Below are 12,084 nucleotides of genomic sequence, written 5' to 3'. Positions count from 1 at the left end.
TCTTATTTTGGCTCTTTTTTATTTTTTTTTTATTTCAAACATATTCATAGTCTTGGACTTAAAGCAAGTCTCTGAAAACAGTATATAGTTGGATTGTGATTTTATACATTTATTTTGTCAATCTCTGTCTTTTAATTTAACAGTTTACTTACATTTAAAGTAATTACTGATAAGGATAGATCTGTCATTTTGCTATTTGTTTTGTATATACGTTATAGCTTTTGTTAATCCTCATTTTCTGCATCACTGACTCTTTTATATTTAGTTAATTTTTGGTAGTGACACAGTGACACATGGTACTCTTCTTCTTATCTTCTTTTCTGTATATTCTAAAACTATTTTCTTTGTCATTACCATAGCCATTACATTTAACATCATATAGGACTCTAATTTGAATTTATACAAGCTTAACTTAAAGAGGAAACAAAAATGTGCTTATTTACAACGGCAACACAAACCCGTTCAGTTATTGATGTCACAAAACTTGATTTGTACATTATGTGTCCAAAATATAAATTAATAGTTGTTCTTTAATGTATTGCTCTATTAAATTATTTAGAAAATAATAAGTTACCAACTAAAGTTCCAGTAATATGAGATTTTAGACTAATACTTTAAAAAATCTATTAGTTTCTTAAATCATATTGAAAACAAGAAGGGAAGTTATAAACTATCGTTACAATAATACTAGGTTTTCTAATTGTTCACGTACTTACATTTCCTGAGGTCTCTGTTTCTTGATATGGCAATCAGGTTACTATCTAGTGCCCTTTCATGTCAATCTGAAAGACTCCATTTAGAATTTATTGTAAGGTATATCTGGTGATAATGAATTCCCTCAGCTTTTGTTTACCTGGCAATGTCTTAATTTCTCACTTTCTTTTGAAGAAAATTTTGAAGAAAAATTTTGCTAAACATATTTTGTTGACAGCTATGGTTTGCTTTTATCATTTTGAATATATCAACTTCCTGCCTACTGATTTCCAGTTTCTGATGAGAAATCTGCTGATAACATTATTAGACATCCTTTGCATGCAGTGAGTCACTTCATTATTGCTACTTTAAAGATTTTGTCTTTGTCTTTCAAGATTTTATTTAATGTGTCTTGGCGGTGGTCTCTGAGTTTATTGTGAATAAAGTTTGGCAAATTTTCTGGCTGTTTGTATTCACAGTTTTTGTCATATGTGGGATGTTTTAGGCTATTATTTTTTCAAATAATCTCTCTCTACCTTTCTCTTTCTCTGTTTTTATGGGATTCCACCAATATGTATGTTGGTCCACTTGATGGTATCCACAGTTCCCTTAGGCTCTGTTCACTTATCTTCAATTACCTTTTTTCTGTTTATTAGACCTTCAATTGCCCAACTTCTAATTTGCTGATTCTTTTTTTCTGACTGATCAAATCTTCCTTTGACATCATCTAGTAAATTTTTATTTTCAATTATTATACTTTCCAGTTCTGGGATTTATTTTTGCTTTAAGTTTTTGATCACCTTTTTGATATTTCTATTTTACTCATACATTATTTTCCTGCCCTACTTCATATCTTATTTATTCAAATTTCTTTAAGGCAGTTGTTTCAAAGTCTTTAGTAGGTCTGTCATCTTACCTCTGTCAGGGACAGTTCCTGTTGATTTATTTTTTACTTCGAGTGGATCATACTTCCTTACTTTCTTACATTATTTGTGGTTTCTTTATTGCAAACTGGATTTTTGAATATAATAATATAGTAACTCAATTATCACCTTCCCTCTAGGATTTTTTACTTTTGGGATTTGTTTTTGTCTTGTTTTTGATGATTATCAACTGTTTTTAAGCTCCATATCAGCTTGAGGTGTAAACTTAAGATATTCTCACATCTTCTATGCTTTTCCCTGGGCATGCACAGTGACTTTCTAATTTTCCCTACATGTTTAGGAGTTTTGGGGGAATGTTTTGTTTATTTTTTTATTTTTTAGTATTCTAGTCTTTAATATCAGGATTCCAAAAGGGTAGGAGAAAGAAAATTGAAGGGGAGAAAAGAATTTCAGCTCCTTAGATCTCCTGGAAGTTGATTTAGGCAAAAGGAAAGGGACTTGCAACAATGACTACTAACCTCTATGTCTGCACCTGTAATCAGAAGCAGCAATAAGCAAGTGGAACACCGACCTAGGTATTTGGAAGACAGAGCCCTTATTTTCCACTCTGATTCTGCAAGATTCAGGCATGCTGCTCTAGGAACATGTGCACAGTCATCTGACCCAGTGCTGACGCATGGGGAATGGCTGTTCTATGCTAAGATCCAAAATGTACTGAAATTAAATGTAATTTACTAAGTCTAAACTTTTTGTTGGAAGTTACAAGCCTTTAATAGAATTCAACATTCCAGAATCATTACATCAGACAAACTTTCAGTGCAATTGTTGTGTATGTGGGGAGACAGTTTCCTGGTACTTTCTACTCCATCATCTTCTCAGAGTCCTCTCAGACTAGCTTACTTTTACAGTAGTTCATGATCTGTAAAACTAATGTAAAAGTGGTCTTCTTTGACTCTTCTCTAGATTAAGTGGTTCTGAAAATGTATTTGCTCTATTCACATATCTTTTAAAATTAAAATTATTATTTTTCACTTTTTAAAGACATTCCTTATTTCAATTGCATGTCTCCTCATATGTTTCAGCTTTTTAAAAAGCCGGTATTATGAATTATATTTTTTACAAAACATGTACATTAAGAAAGAAAAGAGAGTGTTTTGGTTTTAAAAATACTGAGTAATGTACTGATTTTTTATCACCTTTACACTGAATAAAGAACATTATTATTCTTAGGAAAAATAGTAAGAAGTCACAGATCTTTCTATAAGGTTTGTAACTACATGAATACATGAATATGATTTTTCCAAATTTATATTTTATTTGGATTAAGTAATGGAAGAAACTTTTGCTGCAGATTCTGGAGAGAAAAAAGAACTTATAAATCAAAAATCACATATACTTTAAAAATAAATTGATTTCAACACTATTAACTATGACCAATAATAAAAATACATTAAATTGTGTAATGAAAAGGAATCTGTTTCATATAAAAGCAATACATATTATGTAACGGCATGATAAAGTAAGTTTACTAACCAATAGTGAATAATCTGAATATCCTTTCTTGATCTGGTCCCTGTTTCTCCAGGTGCATTTCTCAAACTCTCTCTTAGATTTGAATTCTTTCAGTTCTACTGAGTTAAGGATTCTGTCAGCACTGAATGTTTACATAGTTCATCAACTCTCTGGAAAGCCCTCTCCAAAACTACACTGTATATAAAACCTCATTTTCCCCACTTGTCATCGTCTACTTGGGCTACATTAACAAAAATATAACAAACTCAGTGGCTTAAGCAACAGACATTTAATTTCTCACAGATTCAGAGCTAAAAGATCAGAATCAAGGTCCCATTAGGATTCATTTCCGGTGTGGTCACTCTTCCTAACCTGCAGATGGCAACCTTCTTGCTTTGTTCTCACATGGCCTCTCTTCTGTGCATGTTCATGTCTGGAGAGAGAGCTGTCTAGTGTGTGTTTCTTTTCTTACAAGGACAACACTCCTATTCAAGAACAACAGTCCTATTGGATTAAAACTCGTCATAACCTAATCTAAGTTTAATATCCTTTGAACAGCCCTTTCTCCAACTCTCTAGTGATATTGGGGGCAAAGGGCTTCAAATAAATGAATTTTGAGGGAAACAATTCACTCCATAGCACAACTTACATCCTTTAGTTCTTAAATATAAATTTTAAGACTTAAATTATTTTTAACAAGTTCTTATTGAGCTTGAAATTTTTAAACATGTATTGACTTTGTAATAAACTAGATTTTTTTTTTTCAGAGACAGAATCTTGCCACTGCAGACTTGAACTCCTGGGCTCAAGTGATTCTGTCACATTAACCTGCTGTGTAGCTAGAACTACAGGCCCATGTCAGGCTAATTATTTAACTTTCTTTCTTTTCTTTTCTTTTCTTTTTTTTTTTTTTTTTTTTTTAAGAAAAGGGGTCTTAGCCAAGTTAATTCTAAGCAAAAAGAACAAAACTGGAGGCATCACACTACCTGACTTCAAACTATACTACAAGGCTACAGTAATCAAAACAGCATGGCACTTGTAACACAACAGAGATATAGACCAATGCAACAGAACAGAGGCCTCAGAGGCAACACCACACATCTATAACCATCTGATCTTTGACAAATCTGACAAAAACAAGCAATGGGGAAAGGATTCCCTGTTTAAAAAATGGTGTTGGGAAAACTAGCTAGCCATGTGCAGAAAGCAGAAACTGGACCCCTTCCTGACATCTTACACTAAAATTAACTCGAGATGGATTAAAGACTTAAACATAAGACCTAACATCATAAAAACCCTAGAAGAAAATCTAGGCAAAACCATTCAGGACATAGGCATAGGCAAGGATTTCATGACTAAAACACCAAAAGTATTGGCAACAAAAGCCAAGATAGAGAAATGGGACCTAATAAACTCCACAGCTTCTACACAGCAAAGGAAGCAGTCATTAGAGAGAACTGGCAACCAACAGAATGGGAAAAATTTTTGCAATCTACCCATCTGACAAAGGGCTAATATCCAGAATCTACAAAGAACTAAAACAGATTTATAAGAAAAAAACAAGCCCATTCAAAAGTGGACGAAGGATATGAACAGACACTTTACAAAAGAAGACATATATGAGGCCAACAAACATATGAAAAAATGTTCATCATCACTGGTCATTAGAGAAATGCAAATCAAAACAACATTGAGATACCATCTCACGCCAGTTAGAATGGCGTTCATCAAAAAATCTGGAGACAACAGATGCTGAAGAGGATGTAGAGAAATAGGAACACTTTTATACTGTTGGTGGGAGTGTAAATTAGTTCAACCATTGTGGAAGACAGTGTGGTGATTCCTCAAGGACCTGGAAACAGAAATTCCATTTGACCCAGCAATCCCATTACTGGGTATATATCCAAAGGATTATAAATCATTCTGTTATAAGACACATGAACACGAATGTTCACTGCAGCACTGTTTACAATAGCAAAGACTTGGAACCAACCCAAATGCCCATTGATGATAGACTGTACAGGGAAAATGTGGCACATACACACCATGGAATACTATGCAGCCATAAAAAAAACGATGAATTTGTGTCCTTTGTAGGGACATGGATGAACCTGGAAATCATCATTCTCAGCAAACTGACACAAGAACAGAAAATCAAATACCACATGTTCTCACTCTTAGGTAGGTGTTGAACAATGAGAACACATGGCCAGAGGGAGGGGAGCATCACACACCGGGGTCTGTGGGGGGAAACTAGGGGAGGGACAGCAGGAAGTGGGGAGTTGGGGAGAGATAACATGCAGAGAAATGGCAGATATAGGTGATGGGGAGGAAGGCAGCAAACCACTGCCATGTGTGTACCTATGCAACAATTTTACATGTTCTTCACATGTACCCCAAAACCTAAAATGTATTAATATATATATATATATAAACAAAAAAAGATAAGGGGTCTTATTATGTTGCCCAGTTTGGTCCCAGACTTCCGGTCTCAAGTGATCTTTCTACCTTGACCTGCCAAACTGCTGAGATTACAGGGTTGCACACAGTGACTCATGCCTGTAAACTCAGCATTTTGGGAGGCTGAGGTGAGTAGATCACTTGAGGTCAGGAGTACAAAACCAGCCTGGCCAACATAGTGAAACCCTGTCTCTACTGAAAAACATAAAAATTAGCTGGGCATGGTGGTGCATGCCTGTAATCCGAGCTACTTGGGAGGCTGAAACAGGAGAATCGCTGGAACGTGGGAGTTGGAGGTGCAGCGGTGCTGTCTCTGCTCACTGCACTCTAGCCTGGCAACAGAGCGAGACTTCATCTCAAAAAAAAAAAAAAAAAAAAAATGGGGAGGGGTGCTGGGGTTACAGGTTTGAGCCACTATGACAAGACTAGACTAGCTTTTTAATGTTTATTTTTCTACTGGAAAATTTACTCCAAGAAGGGTGGAACATGCCTATTTTTGTTCACTGCTGGAGCACTGGATCTTAAACCAGGACCTGTGTATGGTAAGTGACCAGTGAATAGTTTATCTAATAAGTTAAATTGAACTGACTGTGTGACTATAAATAAGAGAAAAAGCACAATTATTTTCAGTACTATGCATACAAGAGTTATATTTCACATATTTATTTTCTTAAGGAAAATATTCAATTCTTATTTTATCATGCACCCCACAACTAAACGTTTTAAATCATTTAATATATATAAAAAAATATATCTGAATTTTCAGTGGAAAATCTCTTTTTAAATAATTTTAGCTGATTGGGAATAAAAATTTAATGTAGTAATATATTTCTGAATGTTACTATATTATGATAACTGTAAGACTGAAGTTTTGTCAATGATAAGAGACAATATTTTTAGTCATTTATTTTTCATTCTGAGAATAATTTTTTACCAGCATTGGGAGGAAAATTAAGGTAGGACATCTTATTTCAGAACTAACATAGTTGTTAGTTACAATTAACTAATTACAATATTAATTAATTACTATTAACTAATTACTAATTACAATTAACTAATTACTATTACAATACAATTAAAAGTATTACTTATTTTTACCATTTTATTTCTATTTTTAATAGCTGATAATGCCAGTGGCAATCTTTTAAAAGATTAAAGCTTTTATTTTTCCCCTTTTAATGTAGAACAGATCTTTTGTTTTGACCATCTTTGTCACCCTGGTGTTTGAGTCTATAACTGGCACTTGTAAATGATCAGTAAATATTACTCTCTTATTTAAAAAAGGGTGAATGAGTGAAGTTAATACAGGAATAGCAGAAATGTTTAATGTACATATTCAACTAATTTTTGAAATTTCTACTTAACATCCCTGTCACCTATTACTTGAAACTATGACAATGTAGTAGTTAATATGCAAGGCTGACACAACAAATGAACAAAAGCTGCCATATCCTCGTGTAGTTTCTCCCTTTGAATCAGGGGTAGCCCTATGTTAATGGGTTGAATTGTGTCACCACCCCGCCCCCCAAAATTCATATGGGATGTCCTAACTCCAAGCATCTCAGAATATATCTTTATTTGGAGACAGGATCTTCATAGAAATAATGAAGTTAAGGAGAGGTCATTAGAGTGGGCTCCAGTCCAATTTTATTGGTGTTCTATAAATAGGGAAATTTAGACATAGACACATATACAGGGAAATTTTCTTGTGAAGATGAAAGAATGGTCTACAAGCCTAAGAATGCCAAAGATTGCCAGACAAACCTCAGAAGCTAAGGAAAAGTCACAGAATGGATTCTTCCTTGCAGCTCTGAATCTAGGAACCGGCTCTCTTCTTAACTTTATCTAAAATTCCCAGCCTCCAGAGGGGGGAAACAAAAAAGTTTATGTTTTCTAAGCCACTAAGTTTGTGGTACTTTGTTACAATAGCACTAGAAAACTAATACACTTGGTTACTTGTCGTTTTGTTTGTTTCTTTTAAATTATTTATATACTTATTAATTTGGTGATTAGTCTTTGACAAATAAAATGCTGCAGAAACAATACTGCATGACTTCTCTGAGTAGATTATAAACTCTCTTGCAGCTTCTACCTGAATCTTTGGAATGCTCTTTTATGTGTGTGGAAAAGCCAGCTGACATATAAAAAGTCTAATTAACCTGAGACTGCAATCCTGTGATGGATGGCAGGATGGCATGATAGGCCAAACTAGTCACCACTCAGAGTGGTCATCAGGAGACAGAAAGTCTGAAATTCCAGCCAAACCAGCTATTCCAAACCAGCTGTCAGACATATAAGTAAAGAAGTCATGTTGTTTTTAAGGATGATGAGTATTCTGTTGTGTATATGTACTACATTTTCTTTATCCATTCATTTGTTGTTGGACATTAGGCTAATTTCATATCTTGGCTGTTTTTAATAGTGCTCCAATGAATATGAGAGGGCAGAAATCTCTTTGACAAACTGATTTCCAATCTTTTTCGGAAAATACCCAGAAATATTATTGCTGGGTCACATGGTAATTTTATTTTTTTTAGTTTTTAAGAAATCATCATATTGTTTTCTATGGTGACTACACTCAAATTTTGAGATGATGGATATGTTAATACCTTAATTATTTCACATTGGATCATAAATTACAACATCACATTGTATTCCATAAATGTATACAATAATAAATTGTCAATTCATAATTTTTTAAAAGCCACACTGAATGACTTCTTCAGTTGAATCTTTGTGTAACTCCAGGTCCTTCTGCCAAATGATGTCTACTTTCTGAGACACCTAAAGTGACAACAAGCTAAGTCAACCCATGGAGACATGTGATTTCATAATAGGCAAGCTAAGTCAACCCACAGAGACATGTGATTTCATAATACATTGTTCTAAGTTACTAAGCTTTTGAGAGGAGAGGCAGCAGTAGAGAGCTGGCACACTACATTTCTAGAGTTAGGTTGGAGTAGATGGGTATTTCTCAAAGTGCTGTCACCAGACCAGCAGCATCAGCATCACTGGGAACTTGTTAGAAATACAAATTCTTAGACTCCAACCCAGAAACTCTAGTAATAGGGCTCCATTCTCTGCAGTTTAACAAGCTCTCCAGGTGATTCTGACTCACATTCTAGTTTTAGAACACTTTAAATTCTTTCTGAAATCTTTATACTTTCGGTTGATGGAGGCCAAATATAGAAAAAAGATCGGCCTTATCACAGCGTAAGAAGTACTGTAACATCTGTGCAGTGCCAGCCTTTCAGCCTCCCCTCATGGTAAGCCTCCTCAGCCCTTCATTTGCTATGTGCTCTGCTCTCTCCAGAAGTCCATGGGCTTCCTGAAAGCCACTGCCTCTTCCTGAATTTTCTTTTCCTTTTTTTAAAAAAGAAAATATTTTTGACAGGTTTTTCCAGTAACCTTTATATCTTGCTAAACTTCACTTTCTCATGGGAATCCTAGCTGACTTCCTGACTCGGTCAACTTTCCTGTTAATGGGCCTTCGGTGCACTATGCACCTTTTCTTCAGATCACTTGTCACAGTTGAATGTGCACACGTTTGTGCAATCATTTAGAAGTGTGCCTCCTCCCATGATAGACTGTAAACTCATCAGAGCAGGAACAACGTTAGCATGAGAAAGAGCAAGATAAAATCAGCAAACTGATTTCTCACTCAGGAAGTAATAATAATATTTATGCAAACTCTTGTTAGCATGCCTTTGCAGAACATGTACATTTGGCTAATTATCTCATTTAAAACAGCTTGTAAATTACAGCGATAAGGTCAGATCCGCAAGTTGTAATTTAAAGACAAAATTATTTTTGTTACTATATAATGCATATCACACTTTTTCCAAAAGCAGTGAAGCCTGTTGAAACATGTTGTGTATTTTGAACCATAAAGTTGAAATTTTTTCTATTAGCAAGTAACAGCATTTTTGAAAGAAGGTAATTTAGAAACATTTGAGAAGTCTTTTTATTTAGTAATAGCCTTGTTGGCTTATGTTCTTTGTATAACATATTTTTATAAGCATATTCCGATATAATAATTCAATAGCAAATGTATGAGCAACATTTCTTTTAAGGGATCATTTTCAACATATTTAACAGCTAGCATGCTATAGACAATGAGCAATCAAAATGGCCATCTGCTACCATGTTCCAGCAGGATCCAGGAGGACAACCTTTGCTGTAGTAGGTCTGAATTATTTCTTTCCATATTATGGTTTCAAGAAGGACTGGGAAGATACAGAGGAGGGGCCATGGTAACCTTTGTGCTTGGGAGGGATGAGCTTCAAACAATGGCATTACATTATCTGTTCACACTAACTACTAGCAACCCCTCAGCCTGGTTCTGTGAACTTCAGGGTGAGCTAAGATAAGTAGGACATACTTCCCACCATAAAAAAAAGTTATATTCTAGCAAATATATGAAAATTATACACCAGGCAAAAATAATTTTTAACAGAGGTGAAAAGTAATAATAGGTTTGATTAGTAAACATTACTATTTTCTTAGCTAGATATACAGAATGGAATTTTTTTTTAATATTTCATAATATAAAATGTATTATTTTCAATTATTTTATTGTAGTTTAAATTAGATTGATTAAATTATTTTCTTTAGCTTAAATTCAGAATTTTAATTGTTACTTATAATTCATATTTTAATTCTGGACATTGTTTTATACATATCACACACACACATAAACACACACACACACACACACACACACACACACACACATATATATACACAATGTGTTTTTTAAATTTTGAAATACAAATAAAGAGGAAGTGATTTGGTTTGGCACTGTCCCTACCCAAATCTCATCTTGAATTGTAGTTTCAACAATTCCTATATATTACTGGAGAGACCTGGTGAAAAGTAATTGAATCATGAAGGCAGTTACCCCCATGCTGCTGTTCTTATGATAGTGAGTGAGTTCTCACAAGATCTGATGGTTTTATAAAAAGATTTTTCCTTTTTTGCTTGTCTGTTCCCCTTGCTGACACCATAGGAAGAAGGATGTGTTAGTTTCCCCTTCTGCCATAATTGTAGGTTTTCTGAGGCCTCCCCAGACCTGTGAAACTGTGAGCTGATTAAACTCTCTTTCTTTATAAATTACTCAGTCTTGGGTATATCCATATAGCAGCATGAGAAAGGATTAATACAGTAAATTGGTACAGGGTGAGATTCTGCTATAAAGATACCTGTAAATGTGGAAGCAACTTTGGAACTGGGTAACAAGCAGAGGTTGGAACAGTTAGGAGGGCTCAGAAAAAGACAGAAAAATATAGGAAAGTTTGGAACTTCATAGAGACTTTTTGAATGGCTTTGATCAAAATACTGATAGGGATATGGAAAATAAAGTCCAGGTTGAGGTGGTCTCAGGTGGAGACAAGGAACTTCTTGGAAAATAGAGCGAAGGTGACTCTTGCTATACTTTAGCAAAGAGATTGGTGGCTTTTTGTTCTACCCTAGAAATCTGTGGAACTTTGAACTTGAGAGAAATAATTTAGGGTATCTGGTTGAAGACATATCTAAGCTAACGGTGTTCAAGAGGAAGCAGAGCATAGTTTTAAAATTTGCAGCCTGACAATGCAGTAGAAAATAAAAACCCATTTTCTGAGGAGAAATTTAATCTGCATCAGAAATTTACATAATTAATGAGGAGCCAAATGCTAATCACCAGGACAATGGGGAAAATGTCTTCAGGGTATGTCAGAGAGTTTTATGGCAGCCCCTCCCATCACAGGCCTGGAGACCTTGGAGGGAAAAATGATTTTCTAGGCTGGATCCAGGGTGCCACTGTTGTGTGCAGCCTAGGGACTTGGTGTCCTGCATCCTAGCTGCTCCAGGTATAGCTAAAAGGGGCCAAGGTATAGCTCAGGTCATGGCTTCTGAGGGTGCAAGCCCCAAGCCTTGGCAGCTTCCATGCAGTATAGAGCCTGTGGGTGCACAGAAATCAAGATTTACATTTCAAACCTGTGCCTAGATTTCAGAGGATGTATGGAAACACCTGGATGTCCAGGCATAAGCTCACTGCAGCGGCAGTGCCCACAGGCAGTCAGAAGAACCTCTGATAGAGCAGTGCAGAAGGGAAATGTGGGGTGAGAGCCCCCACACAGAGTCTCCACTGGGGCACTGCCTATTGGAGCTATGAGAAGAGGGCCATCATCCTCCAGATCCCAGAACGGTTGATTTACTGACAACTTGCACTCTGTGCCTGGAAAAGCTGCAGACACTTAATTCTAACCCATCAAAGCAGCCAGGAGAGGGTCTGTACCCTACAAAGCTACAGGGGCATAGCTGCACAAGACCATAAGAACCCACCTCTTGCATTAACATGGCCTAGATGTAAGTCACAGAGTCAAAGAAGATTGCTGCGGAACTTAAAGTTTTAATGACTGCCCGATTAGATCTGGGACTTGGTTGGGACTTGTAGCCCCTTTGTTTTGGCCAATTTATCCCATTTAGAACAGGTGTATTTACCCAATGCCTATGCCCCCATGGTACCTAGCAAGTAACTAACTTGCTTTTGATT

The sequence above is a fragment of the Cebus imitator genome, unplaced genomic scaffold, assembly GCF_001604975.1.
Source record: "Cebus imitator isolate Cc_AM_T3 unplaced genomic scaffold, Cebus_imitator-1.0 Scaffold105, whole genome shotgun sequence".
NCBI classification, from domain to species: domain Eukaryota; kingdom Metazoa; phylum Chordata; class Mammalia; order Primates; family Cebidae; genus Cebus; species Cebus imitator.
This window is presented reverse-complemented; position numbering follows the sequence as displayed.